Here is a 14,001-nt window from a genome sequence, read left to right on the forward strand (position 1 = left end):
TGCCGCCAGGCCCCACCCGCCGTCTGCGGCGCCTGCGCAGTGCGGCCCGTCGGGCCGGGGCCGGGCGGCGCGGCCGGCGCAGTCGGCGGGCGCAGTGCGCGTGCGCCGTGCGGCCGGGGGCGGGCGGCGGCGGCCGCGGAGCGGAGCGGGGGCGGGGCGGCGCCGTCTGGCTCGGTCGGGCCGGGGCGGGAGTGCGGCGCGGGACGGCGGGGCCCGCGGGCTGCGGACGGCGGCCTGGGCGGCCGGCAGGTGAGACCCGCACGCCGCGGGGGAGCGGGCGCCAATGAGGGGGGAGGGGGCGCGGGCGGGGCGCGCTGCGGGGCGGCGGCGCCCGGGGAGCGGCGGCCGGGCCGCGGCGCATTGTCCGGGCGCGGGCGGCGCCTGCACAGCGCCCCCTGCCGGCCGGGCCGCGGGGCGGGGGGCCTCGGGCTCGGGCCGCGCGCCTTTGTTCGCCGCCCCCGCCAACATGGCGGCCGCCCGGCCCGCTCGGCCGCGGGCCCCGCGCGCTTTGTTCCGCAGGCCTGGGCGCCGGCGGGCGGGGGGCGGCGGGGGCGGGGCGCGGGAACGTTGCATAACCCGCCGGGCGGGGCGGGGGACGGGACCCCCAGGCGGGGGCGGGGCGGTGGGGGAGGGGCGAGGCAGGGCAACCGCTAGTCCTCCCTCCCTCCCTGCGGGCCCGGGTCGCTCCCCGTCCCCCGCCCCGGCCGGGGTCTGCCCCTCGCGTCGCGCGGCCCTGCATCCCGGGTGACCTTGAGCGCGCTGCGCCCGGGGCGCCGGGATGAGCCGCACGACGCGGAAGCTTGCGCAGTGCCCGGGGTGGGCTCGCGCACCTCCGCGGACCCGGTTTCGGGGGGGCGCGGTGGAAACGGCCGCGAGGTGGGCGCCCCGCGTCTGTTGGTGCAGCGGGTGGTATTGGCGTGTGTGCCGTGTGGTCGGGGTCCAGGTCTGGACGGGGAATTTCCGTGCACGTTGGGGCGGCACACGCAGGTTGCGGGGCTGTGTTGTTGAGGACATCAGGAGGCAGCACAGGACACCCTCAGCCGTGTGACGCGCCTGGAGCCGGGGACCACAGGCCTGCCGAAATGCGAACACCTGTAACTTTCTGTGTTGGAATTTTCTGGAAGGAACTCTGCAGTCTGGAAGGGTGGACGGAGAGGGCAGTCACAGCCTTCTGCATAGCTTTTGTTAGGAAACGAAAATCAAGCCTGCACTTGGGTGTTCCCAGGGCGGGCCAAGTTTGTGAAGGTCCTCAGAGGTGGTGACATTTCAGACGGGGTCAGAGGAAAGGGGGAGGCTTCTCCCAGCCTTGGTTGGTGGGCAAGCACCCCCAAGTTGAAATCGCCAGGAATTTACATTAGATTTTATGATAGCAAGTAAAGGTCGCACAATTTGTTTATGTCAAAATTATAGATAGTAGGTATTAGCTTCTTGTGAGATATAACATAGAATTTTTCATCTTGACTAGCGAAGTAATGTTAAGATGTTGCGAAATGGGTAAGGCAAGAAAAGGCCTTCTAGTTCTTCATGTTTGTAATTTTTTAAAAAAGATTTTATTGATAGACAAGAGAGGGAACACAAGGGGGGAGGGGCTGAGGGGGAAGCAGGTTTCCTGCTGACCGGGGAGCCGGATGTGGGGCTTGATCCCAGGGCCCTGGAACCATGACCTGGGCCCAAGGCAGACGCTTAACGACTGAGCCACCCAAGCGCCCCAGTTCTTTATGTTTGACTTAGAATTTTTTTTCAAAGACTTTGGCGGATCCCAGGAATTTCGCTGGTACTGCTCCGACAGTACCTTCAGTTCTAATTCACAACATGGTAACAGTATTTACTTAGTTTTGGATTATCTGAAGCGGTGTTGCTTAAGGTGGTGTGTTTATAATGCTAGTTCTAAGAGATGCTGCTGGAAAAACAAAGGGTTCCTTGGTCACCTCAGCTTGGGAAACAGTGCTGTGTTCTGCCCTTCCTTAGGCTCAGAGTTCACTGCATCGAATTAAGAGCTCTGAGAAATACTATATTGTTTCCGCAGTTGGCTGCAGATCTTGTTTTGTTTTGTTTCAGCATCCATGAAATCCAGGTAACAATGAAACGTTGGTCGTTGCTGTCCTCGCAGTGCATCTTGGGTAGTGGTACCTGTGCCTTCATTGTGAACTGGGAGGTTGGTGTGGTTTCTGAGTGCCTGTGCATCTCATGGACAGTATCTCAAATCTGCTCTTAGTCTTAAGATATGAGAATTATTAATTTGAAGTTGTAAGTGGAGAAATTTAATTACAGTGTTTTCACTTCCCAGTGACTTCACTTGATTGCCCACACACTCATAACTTGACTTGCTGCACTCCTTAATTGTTAGCGTTTTTTTCCTGGTACATTAAAAATACGTGGTAAGGATACTGTTTCTGAAGAATTAATCTCATGGGTTATTTACAGACTAAAAATAATGTTGTTGAGTATTTCTTCTGGTTTAGCTGTTAGCAGGGTCTTGATTTGCTGAGAAAGCAGTTAATACGTATCTATGTAAATACTTCCTTATATTTATTGATGCTTAATTAAATGTTTTCTTTCCCTGTTCCTTGAATGAGAACAACTTGGAAGAGGGAAGCAGTTATTTTGCCCAAGTATTTTGTTCGGTCTGGCAGACATTGTGGTCTTTGTGAAAAGGCCATGCGCTCTGGAGTTGGCCCTGGAGGTAGCGTTGCCTTCAGCTCCGGAGAGTCTGGGTGGAAATGCAGCCCCACTCGGTGCTGGTCTGAAGCCATGCAGCAGATCCCTCCCAGCCTCGTGGACTTGCCATTTCTCAGCTGTAGACTGGGAGGATTCGTGTCCTCTGAGGCTATCGCGAGAATTAAGTGGATTTGTAGGGTTCCTGAAATGCATTAGCTACTGCCAGTCATTGTTGATTTCCTTCCTTCCTGCTTTTGAACTTTGCTGTAGTTACTAGCATGATGTATTTAATGTTGAGGTGAACAGTATTCAACAGTTTGTGTTCCAGTATTCAATGTAATTTTTATTTCTTTGTTGGGTGCTTATGGCCTTAAAATTGCCGTAAGTTCTTACAAAAATGAGTCATGTGTGGGCAAATACATAAAGATGCGCGGCCTCGTAGACCTTACAGTCTGGTAGGGAAGGTATGCATGCACGTGATGAGGGAATTCAATGCGGAGAGCATCTGGAAGAGAAGGCAATGCTCCAGCAGGGTCAGGAGTGTAGAGCAGGAGAGCAAAGTCGTCTAGGTAGAGGGACAGGAGCAGCAGAGGCGTGTGGAGGGTGTCTGAGACCATTTTGGATTTGAATCCCAGCCAAATATTGCCCCGTGTTAGCGTTTACTTCTGTGAGTGTGTTTATCTGTTGAACAGGATGAGAACACCTATGTCATCAAATGTAAGCTTCTAGGGCTCTGTAGTAGGTGCCCCATGGGTACCGATGATGGTGATGGTGATGGTGATGACGACATTACCATGCTGACACCACCTTTAGTTTGGTATGGCTGTGTAGCATGAATTTGGGGCCAGATTTTACATAATTCTGTGTATCCCGTCAAGGCAGCTGGTGTTTATCCTGTGTGTGAGGAAAGCCTTTGGAAGGCAGTAAGCAGCACGAAAGGTGCACTGAAGGAATCTGCCGGCACAGGATGTCTAGTCCAGCCTGTGGGAGGTGATGGATGAAGTCATTTGGGACAAGGGGAAGTGGTCTGGAGTCTCTAGAATGTTAAATGTGTTGAGTTTGGGGGTGGGAGGAGTGGAGGGAGAAAGATCCATTCAACATGAATGTTGTTTTATCCACGTGTTGACAGTGTAAGTAGACTAGGAAAGCACTTTTTACACCATTTTAGATATTTTTAGATCATAGTAATGTCTTTAAAAAAAAAAAAAAGGGCAGGGACGCCTGGCTGGCTTAGTCGGAAGAGCATGTGACTCTTGATCTCTGGGTCATGAGTTCAGGCCCCACGTTGGGTGTGGAGATGGCTTAAATAAATAAAAATAAAAAAGGTAGAACAATTTTTTTTTAAAAAAACCTAGATTGTATTTGTTTATAATAAGTTCAGTTTGCTTATAGTTATATTCTTACAGCATAGGTGTAATTTTTGGACCTGTTTTTGGCCTGTGTGTTTATCTGTAAATGAGCTCTGGTAATCTAGATACATGAATCTATGTTTATAGATTTATATGTGACTGTATGTTTATATATTAACTAGTTATATATCTTAGTATTAATTAAGTCCTGACAAGTGATCAGAAAGTCCTTTTTTCTGTGTACAGGGTTGGGTTGTTGTGAGTTTCTTTTCACTTTTTTCTGTTTTTGAAACCACTGTGGACCTGTGGATTTTTGTGTATTCAGTGTGTTTTAATCAAGTAGTCCTCATTCTTTTTCTTCAGCTTGTCCTCACTTGGTCATGGTGCAGTCTCTTCAAGCTGGATCTCTTCCCTGGGATGCCACCTCATTAATCTTTGAACCATTTCTTGCTTTCTGATACTAGATGTCTAAGACTTTGTGCTTTCCTGATCAGCCAGTTTTTTTAGCTCTTTTTATTGGGGGTTGGAATTTAGATACCAAAATCTGGTGCAGTGTGTCTGTATTGTTAGTGGGATGCCTCTACTTTCATGGGACAGATGTGGGAAATACATAAAATTTGATTTTGTATTGATATTTTCAATTTAAATTTAACATTGCAGAGCTATTACTTTGAGTTTATCCTTTTTTCTCTAACGTTGAAGATTTGCATTCTTTGCAACATTACTTCCCTTGTTCTGCAGTATATAAATGATGTTGGAAAAGGCCAATAACAGTTCTTCCGTTCTTAAAAGTCCTTAAAATGTATCCACGTAAGGATGCGCAGTTGACGTTCTGAAGGATAAAATGATCTGAAAATATTTTCTTTCTGATAATGTTACCAGTTTAATTATTAGTTTGGTTTATTTGTGTGAAATCTTCAGGACTTAATGATTGCATTAATTTTTTGTTTAATTTTTTTTTTTAATTTTAGTATGTAAAACGTGTATGTAGTTCCAAAGTCAAAGCTGTGTTACAGAGGTATGTTCGTAGTCTTCCCGTTGCTGTCCCTGCACCATTTCCATAGTGCCCTATTTCTGTTTCCGGTTTCTTCTGCAAATAGAAGCACAGACACATATTTTTATTTCCTTTTCATTTTTAAACAGACGGTAGAACTGAACACTGTTCTTTCTTTTTTACTTAATATGTTCTGGAGATTGCTTTATATAAGCTCTTTTCCATTCTTTTGTGTTTGTAGTTTCCCGATGATGAATATGGGCTGTTAATATTCTGTTGCTGTTGTAAATGTTGCTGCAGGGAATAACCTTGTGGATATACGTTTTTTGTATTTGTGCACGTTTAGCTTTAAGATAGTGAGATTATTGGGTAAAAGATAAATGTGTTTGAAATTTGTTTAGTGTCAAAAAATTAGAGATTAAAAAGGTGGATCTGATTATGTCACCCTTTTACTTAAAGCTCTCAATGGCTTTAAGTACTGTATTTAGTAACATGATCCCAAGGGCATCCATAATTTCTGTCCTTTGGAGTCTCAGCCTCACCTTGCACCACATCTCCCCTTGCTCTCCTTGCTCCAGCCATGCCTGTCATTCTTCTGTGCCCAGCACCTTTGTCACAGGGCATGTGGCACTGTTTCTTTCTCCTCTGCCTGAAATGTTTTGTTTTTTTTGTCCTATTTCAGTTCTCCCTAGTTTTCCTTTAGAGTTTGTCTCAAGCATCACCTTTTCATGAGATTGTTCGTGTGAGTTTGCAGATTTTCATGATAAAGAGAATAGTCTAAACAACTCTGTATATCCATCGTACATTGCAACAGCCATCAATTTTCTGAAGTTCTTGAGTTTTTTTCTTGACTTCAAGTTGTCTTACAGACACTACTGTCCTTACTGCTACTTAACAAAATCACAGTGTAAATTAATGTAACTTAGTGAATTTTCATTTTCTCTGGAAGGTTGAGCTTTGTGAAAGCAGAGACTGCTCCTGTTTTTGCCTATAATTACTTTCCTAGTTCTCAGCTTAGTGCCTGGGTTGTTGAGGACTCAAGCCCTCCTGGGCAGTTGTCTAAGGAGAGAGATGGATGCTGTGTAGTTATGTCTGGTTTGCTCTACGGGACAGATTAAAAGTTGTGTCTGTTCTGTTGCCTCTGACTTTAGTCTCGGAGCTGACCGCACACATGGCCCAAGAGGTAGGACTCAGGGAACCTGGGGAAAAGACGAGCCACTGCAGCAGCCTTGCAAGGCCAGCCCTAACTGGCCTCGGTGAGGGGAACCAGCAGGCCCGCGGACGCAGGCTACAGATGGGCTACACTCTCTGCCTGCTGTACCAGAAGCTTTCTTGTGGCCCAAACTAGAAACCAATGGAAAAGGAAGTTCTGGGAAATGCGGTTCAGTCTAGCCAAGTTAAAACGTTACAAAGCAAAGTGATGAGCTCAGGGTTTTAAATTCCAACTCAGGTTCCACATAAGGCGCCTGAAAGTTTCTGCGACTGCCTTAAAAAAATGCAGATTGAATTCCAAATTCATAAGCAAGAACATTGATTGATAAGGAGTGGAATCCTAAAAATTGGATTAGGAAACATATGGTCAGATCCCGGTTAAGCTGGAAACCTAAATTCTGCTGTGCTAACTTTGCCAGTAGAAGCAGCTTTTCCAGCCCCTGTGTGAGGAACTTAATCTCCCTTTGCCTGGCAAACCTGTAATTGCTCACCCTCCCCCAAGGATCGCCCCAGCAGGCCCCAAAGTAGGAGGTATAGAGTGTGACTCATGAGGAGACCCAAAAGATTGCCTGGTTTGCCACCATATTGGTAGGACTTGGGGGGTATTTGTGGGAATGGATCTTAAGGGTGTGGGATAATGGTGGAAGGGGCGTGAAGAACGTGGGTTAGGCTGAATTTGTTGATACCGGCTTATAAGCAGGCATTCTGGATCAGTTTTGTGTAGCTCGAGGAATTAGAGTGCTGCTTTACTTCCTGAAACAAATAGAAACGTGGTCTGTCTAAGCAAAGCGGAGAAGCCAGATACTGTGGAGGAAGAAGGCATCCAGAGGTTTAGGGAGATTGGAATGTTGGAGCCGCTTTGTTGTGAAAGACCTCACTCACCCTGGGAGGATTCAGAGCTCATGGCTTATATTGTAGTTGCAAGGGGAGCCCCAGTATCTTGAAGAGCTCTGGTCACTCTTCTCAGTGGGAACTGCAGGATCTGTAAATGCAGTGGTGATAGTGGGCTCCTGGGGTGGCATGTCTGTGCAATGGTCTTGTTTTATTTTATTTTATTATTTTTTAAAAATATTTTTATATTTATTTGTGAGAGAGTGTGAGTGGGGTGAGGGGCAGAAGGAGCAGCAGATTCCCTGCTGAGCAGGGTCATGACCTGAGCCGAAGGCAGATGCTTAACCACCCAGGCGCTCCATATTTATTTATTTTTTTAAAGATCTATTTATTTATTTTTCTCTAGACCGAGCAAGCAGGGGGAGAGGAAGAGCCAATCTCCAGCAACCCCCCGCCCCCATCATGGAGCCCAGCTTGGGGCTCCATCCTTTGACCCTGAGATTATGACCTGAGCTGAAATCAAGAGTCGGATGCTCAACCGACTGAGCCATCCAGGTGCCCTGGAATGGTCTTGTTTTAATTTAGAATTAGTATTTGGATTGCACCTAACAGTAATTTCTTTGGCTTACTCTGGTATTGTTTAATCCTGTAAAGTTTTTTCTTTAAATTGATTCAGTAAAAGAAGTGATCCTATGAACTTCCATTTATAACTATTTTTTATAACTTTCTTTCAAAGATCATTTATTTATTTGTCACAGAGAGAGAGAATGCACAAGCAGGGGGGAGGGGCAGAGGGAGAAGCAGGCTCTCTGCTGAGTAAGGAGCCCGATGCGGGACTCGATTTCAGGACCCTGGGATCATGACCTGAGGTGAAGGCAGATGCTTAACCGACTGAGCCACCCAGGCGTCCCACTTTTTGTAATTTCTAAGATGTTAGTCTAATAAAGTAAGATTCACCTAAAGTATACATAGGTTTTCAATAAATTGTGTGTTTTTTGCGGCTGCAATTTCATAGAACCTCTTTGGAAAGTAGTTTCACTATATTTAGACACTTTCAAAAAAAGATTTTATTTTAGAGAGTGGAGGAGGGACAGAGGGAGAGAATCTCAAGCAGACTCCCTGCTGAGTGCAGAGTTTGACACAGGGCTTGATCCCAGAACCTTGAGATCATGACCTAAGCAGAAACCGAGAGTCTGATGCTTAACTGACTGAGCCACTGAGGCGACCCTATATTGACGTTTTTATTTATTTATTTATTTATTTATTTAAAGATTTTATTTATTTATTTGACAGAGACAGCCAGTGAGAGAGGGAACACAAGCAGGGGGAGTGGGAGAGGAAGAAGCAGGCTCCTAGCGGAGGAGCCTGATGTGGGACTTGATCCCGGAACGCCGGGATCACGCCCTGAGCCGAAGGCAGACACTTAACCGCTGCGCCACCCAGGCGCCCCTATATTGACATTTTTAAACGCTCATACTGTTTGGCTTAGTGGTTCCACTGATAGGAATTTGTTGTATAGATGCATTTGCATGAGTATACAAATGTAAGTGTAAGATTTTTCATAATAGTAGTATTTGTGATATGACAAATTTGAAACACCTGTCCAATATTGGGGTTAGGGCAAAATAAGTGAATTTTATATCCATACACTGGAATGTCTTGTAACTATTACAAATAAGGAAAATTTTACTGTACTGTGTGGGAAACAAAATATTTAGTAAGAAGCGAATTATAGAACTATGTTCTTGCTTCTGTGTGTGTACTTTAAGATATTTGTCTTCTGTCTATGCTTTAAGTATTTGCATAAGGGTATGTTAGAATCATAGCAGTCTTATAATTGGTTAATTCTGGGGGCGGGCTGATGGAGGAAGGTGAGAGGAGGGCTCTGGCTAACATAGTAGCAGTTTGTCTCTAAATAGCTTAATCTGAGTTAATAGTAGCAGATTTACCTTAGGTTTGAGGACTCTCGACTTCAGAGTCTAGCTCTGTGTGTGTGTGTGTGTGTGAGAGAGAGAGAGAGAGAGAGGTGTATAGAAGTAGTGGCACAGTTATTGTGTGACACACTGTGGAACTGTTCATCATGAATTTCATTTATGTGGTCACTAGAGTTGTAGTTTCTCTTTCATGTATGAATTGTACTATTCATGGGCCTTTATTCTCTTGTTGATAAACATTGGATGTTCCCAGTTTGAGACTGTTAGTTCAGGTCTCCCAAGAACCAGTGGACAATAAATTTGGATCAGGTTTGTTTGTTTATTTGTTTATTTAAAAGGTCTTACGAGAGAGAGAGAGAGAGAGAGAGAGAGCGCACGCGAGCGAGCGCACAGAGGGGGAAGGGGCAGAGGGAGAGGGAGAAGCAGACTCCCCACTGAGTTGGGAGCCAATGCAGGGCTTGACCCCAGAACCCTGGGATCATGTCCTGAGCTGAAGGCAGATGCTTAACTGAACCAACCAGACATCCCAAGTTTGGATCAGATTTAGATATAGTGGGGGAAATACATGTGTGGGCATTGTCAGCACTTTGGAGGTCTGCTGCATGTGGAGGAGGAAGGGATGAAGAATGTTTGGAGGCAAAGTCTGAAGAAAGTTTAAGCAAGGCCAGAGAAAAGTCTTCCTGCAGGAATAAGCTTGCTTTAGTATTCTACCTGTGGCTGGTCATTGGCTGGAAACAGCCTGTGGGAAGTGTGGTGCTGGTGTGGAATGTGTTGGTGAGTTCAGAGTGGAGCAGCTCTCCATGGTAGGTGATGCCAGAGGCTCATTTTCATGGCTGTCAGAGGGCTCACATGAGTGGACTTGCTGTGAACTTTCAGGTACATGTTTCTTGCATACTTTTGTGTTCAGTACATTTAGGAGTAGAATTGCTGGGTCATATATTAGGTCTGTGTTCAATATTAGTAGATAATGCCAAAGTTTTCCAAAGTGGATATATCAGTTTCTATTTCTAGTACAATGAATAAATACATCCTTGTGGCTCTACATCCTCACCAATATTTGGTATTGTTGGTCTTTGTAATTTTAGACATTGCAGTGGACGTGTGGTAGTATCTGGTTCCTGCTTCTTGAGTTAGATGTGGCCATGTGTTTATCTTGGTCAGTGAAATGTGAGCAGAAGAGACTCATCACATAAACTTCAAGAGCAGTGGTGAGATTTGCCACATCCCTTTTCTCTTGCCAGTGATCACGTTTCCAGATGGATCTTCCTGCAGTGCTGGTCTTTTATGTGTCTACAGTGAGCAGAAAGCAGGGTGGGGGGGAGAAACGAGGAGGGAGGAGTGGGCAGGCAGGGGTGGGAAGTGGGAATTATTTTGGGTTAAGTTTTCTTAACTAAGATTTCTGGGGTTTGTAACCAAAGCATACTTAACATAACCTGACAGATAAATCTTTTTAAAAAATAGACTTTATTTTTAAGAGCAGTTTTATTTTATTTTATTTTATTTTATTTTATTTTATTTTATTTTATTTTATTATTTTTTTTTTATAGATTTCATTTATTTATTTAACAGAGATAGAGACAGCCAGCGAGAGAGGGAACACAAGCAGGGGGAGTGGGAGAGGAAGGAGCAGGCTCATAGCGGAGGAGCCTGATGTGGGGCTCGAACCCAGAACGCCAGGATCACGCCCTGAGCCGAAGGCAGACGCCCAACCGCTGTGCCACCCAGGCGCCCCTTTAAGAGCAGTTTTAAGTTCACAGAAAAATTGAGCAGAAATTACAGAGTTCTCCTGTACCTCCTGATCCCCTTACCACCCCCCAGCCTCCCCCATTGTCAACATCCTGCACTAGGTTGTACATTTGTTTGTTACAGTCACTGAACCTTTGTTGACACATCATCGCCATTCTAAGTCCATAGTTTTATGTTAGTATTTACTGTTGGTGGTGTATAGTCTATGAGTTTTGCTAAATGTGTGGTATGTATCCACCATTATAGCGTCATACACAGTGGTTTCACTGCTCAGAGAATCTTCTCTGCTCTGCCTATATATATTTTTTAAGAATTTATTTATGAGAGAGGGAGAGTGTGAGAACACGTGCACATGAGTATGGCGAAGGGCAGAGGGGGGAGCAGACTCCCTGCTGAGCAGGGAGCTGATGTGGGGCTTGATCCTGGGACTCTGGGATCATGATGTGAGCTGAAGGCAGATACTTAACCTACTGAGCCACCCAGGTGCCCCTCTGCCTATGTTTCTGTCTTAATTCTGTTGTGGTCAGAACACTGTTTAAAAGCTTATGAAATTTTTGAAGCTTGCTCTATGGCCCAGGATATAATGAATTTTGTAAATGTCCACTGTGTGCTTGGAAAGAATGTGTTTCTGTGTTTGTTGGATGCAGTGTCTATATATGTTGGTTCAACTTGGTTAGTCATGTGGAGTTTAACATCCTTCTTAGTTTTTCCTTTTAGTTTACTGGTTGTATTGCTTAGCAACAGAAATGTATTAATACTGTGAACTTGCATTTGTTCATTCCTCCTTAGTTTTGATAGTTTTTGCTTTATGTATTTGGAGGATATGTTGTTAGGTGCATACATGTTTAGAGTTGTATGTCTTCCTTATCAGTTGAGGTTTTAAAAATTATTAAGTGTCCCTCTTTAAGACAAAAGCAGTGTTAGGATAAAGTTTATTTAGCTGAATATTAATGCAGCTGCACTATCTTTTCTCTGGTTAATATGTATAATGTATGTCTTTTTTTTATCTTTTATTTTCATACTTTCTGTGTATTTATATTTTTGAATGAGTCTGTTGTCATCAGTGTATAGTTGGAATTTAAATAATCTAGCCTGACAATATTTCTTACATTTGGAACATTTGGTCTGTTGACACTTGACAAAATCACTGACATAGTTGGGATTAAATTTTATCTTAATAAGTATTTTCTCTTTATTATACTTGTTCATTGTGCTTCCTTCTCTCCTTTTTTGTTTTTCTTTGGATGCTTTTTTTTCTTTTGTTAACTTGGAAGTTATTAAAACACCTGTTGCTTTTGACTTCTCAAAATGTAATATTTGGTTATTTCCCTCTCTTTGTGGGCACTTAAACTCCATTTATCTCATTTTTCACTTATATGCCACTTGTGCTCCTTTAATTCTGTATTTATTTTATCCTAGGAAATTATTAATTTTATAATCAATAACCATTTAGATTTATCTTTCTCATTGTTCTTCATTCATTGCTGTAATTCCAGTCCTTCATCTTTGAACATTGTCCTTATGCCTGAGGAACCCTTTGTGTTTCTCACTTGTTGTATGACTGCTAATAGTGAATTCTCTGATTATGTTAGCTAAAAATTTCACAAGTTGATTTTTTTCCAGGGGATAATTTTGATGTGTATTGAATTGCCTAACTTGTTGATTTTCTTTTAAGGTTGTTGAAAGAAGCTCCTGAATTACATACTCGGTTTCTCTTCTTTCTGGGAGAAGTAAGCTGTCAGTTTGATATTTACTCCCATGAGTAGAATTTCTTTCTTTCTTTCTTTTTTTTTTAAGATTTTATTTACTTGACAGCGAGAGCACAAGCAGGGGGCGCAGGCAGAGGGAGAGGGAGAAGCAGGCTCCCCACTGAACAAGGAGCCCGATGTGGGACTCGAACCTAGGACTCTGGGATCATGACCTGAATCGAAGGCAAATGCTTAACTGGCTGAGCCACCCAGGCGCCTGGAGTTTGTCTTTTTTTACTTAAGACTTTTATGGGGTTTTTTGGTCTTTAGTTTTCAACAGTTTTACTGTGATGTCTGTAGGTATGTATTTCTTTTTATATATATTTTGTTTTTGTAGGTGTAATTAAATCTGTATTGAAGTTGTTTTCATTCTTTTGAAAAGTTTGTAGGCACCATCTTTTGAAGTGTTTCTGCTGCCTGCCTAACACCCCCTTCTCAGAATCCACTGAAAGCATATTAGAGCCTCTCAGTTTCTTATCCTCTCCGTGCTTCATTCAGGATATTTTCTTCTAATCTCTCTTTGTTCACTAATTTTTAACAAGATTAGCCTACTGTGAATGTCATCCATTGAATTTTCTGTGCTGTTTTCACTTCTGGAAAATTCTGTTCTTTGATATCGTCAAAGGTTCGGAATAGCTAGAGTACAACTAGTGAATAACTGAAGTGTTAATTAGTAAAAGTTTGTTGTGCACACACCAAAGATAGAGTTTCAAACGAGAAGCACTGAAGTCAACATAGAATGAGGGTTAGGGGTATATTATTATAAAGAAGCATATATAGTGAGAAGGCAGTGACAGTGTAACTTGTAGAGTGATTAGTTACAGTATTAGAATTTTCTTAAATGGTATGGAATCGATCAGCAGTTACCTCATATCAACCTTGGGAAACACTTCAAGTTTTGCTTGTGATTTTTCAGAGGCACAGGAGTGGAATGGTCCAGATCAAGTTAGCCTTGCCAAGTAAGCTGAATAAAGCTTTGCCTGCATGACTAAACTGGTTCTGTCTGCTCAGGGGATCTTCAAGGCTGGTCTCTGCCTGTCTTTGATTTCAACAGTTCCCACCTTTTGGTCATTCACTTAGCAGGCTGAGAGTATGACCAGCCATTATAATGTTCCTGGTTACTGCCGCTGATGTAGTCAGGCAGAAGAATAAGCACATTTGCTGTTTCCATTAGTTGAGTCATCAGGCTGGAGGTCCGTGTACTCACTGTCTTTATCATTCATGTGGTTATTGTTGATATCATTCAGTTGTTCATCCTGATGGATGGTATTTGTCATGTGAGTGGCTGCCGATAGGCATTTAAAACTTCTTCAAGAGATTGCCGTGCACTAGATGGGTTAATATGATGACTGTGAGGAGAGCAATAGCCAAAGATTGAAAAATTTCCCAGAGCTGGGATTCCCAGGAGCTAATATTTAACCAGTCAAATAAATCAGATGGGTTATAATCAGATTCAGGTTTTACCTAAGTCAGTTGACATTTTTTAAATGATTATGTAGAGCACAGCATAATGTATAAGCAAACACTTA

The 14,001-nt window shown here is 44.0% G+C and overlaps 1 protein-coding gene across 4 annotated transcripts in view; it reads left to right on the top strand.

Annotated features, from left to right (window-relative positions):
* The window catches only part of SPIN1 (spindlin 1), a 77,014-nt gene that overhangs the window by 567 nt on the left and 62,446 nt on the right, over positions 1–14,001 (top strand). For 2 of the 4 annotated variants that reach the window (XM_045772549.2, XM_087858745.1), the window contains exon 1: positions 107–249. The exons of 1 other annotated variant lie outside the window; for it this stretch is intronic. The gene's annotated coding sequence lies outside the window, so the exon portion shown is untranslated. Of the gene's footprint in view, positions 1–106; positions 250–14,001 lie in introns of those variants that run through there. One more of the 4 variants, XM_087858744.1, reaches the window with a different exon arrangement.

This window comes from Ursus americanus, chromosome 34, assembly GCF_024610735.1.
Source record: "Ursus americanus isolate L20-20 chromosome 34, mUrsAme1.1.p, whole genome shotgun sequence".
Lineage (NCBI taxonomy): Eukaryota > Metazoa > Chordata > Mammalia > Carnivora > Ursidae > Ursus > Ursus americanus.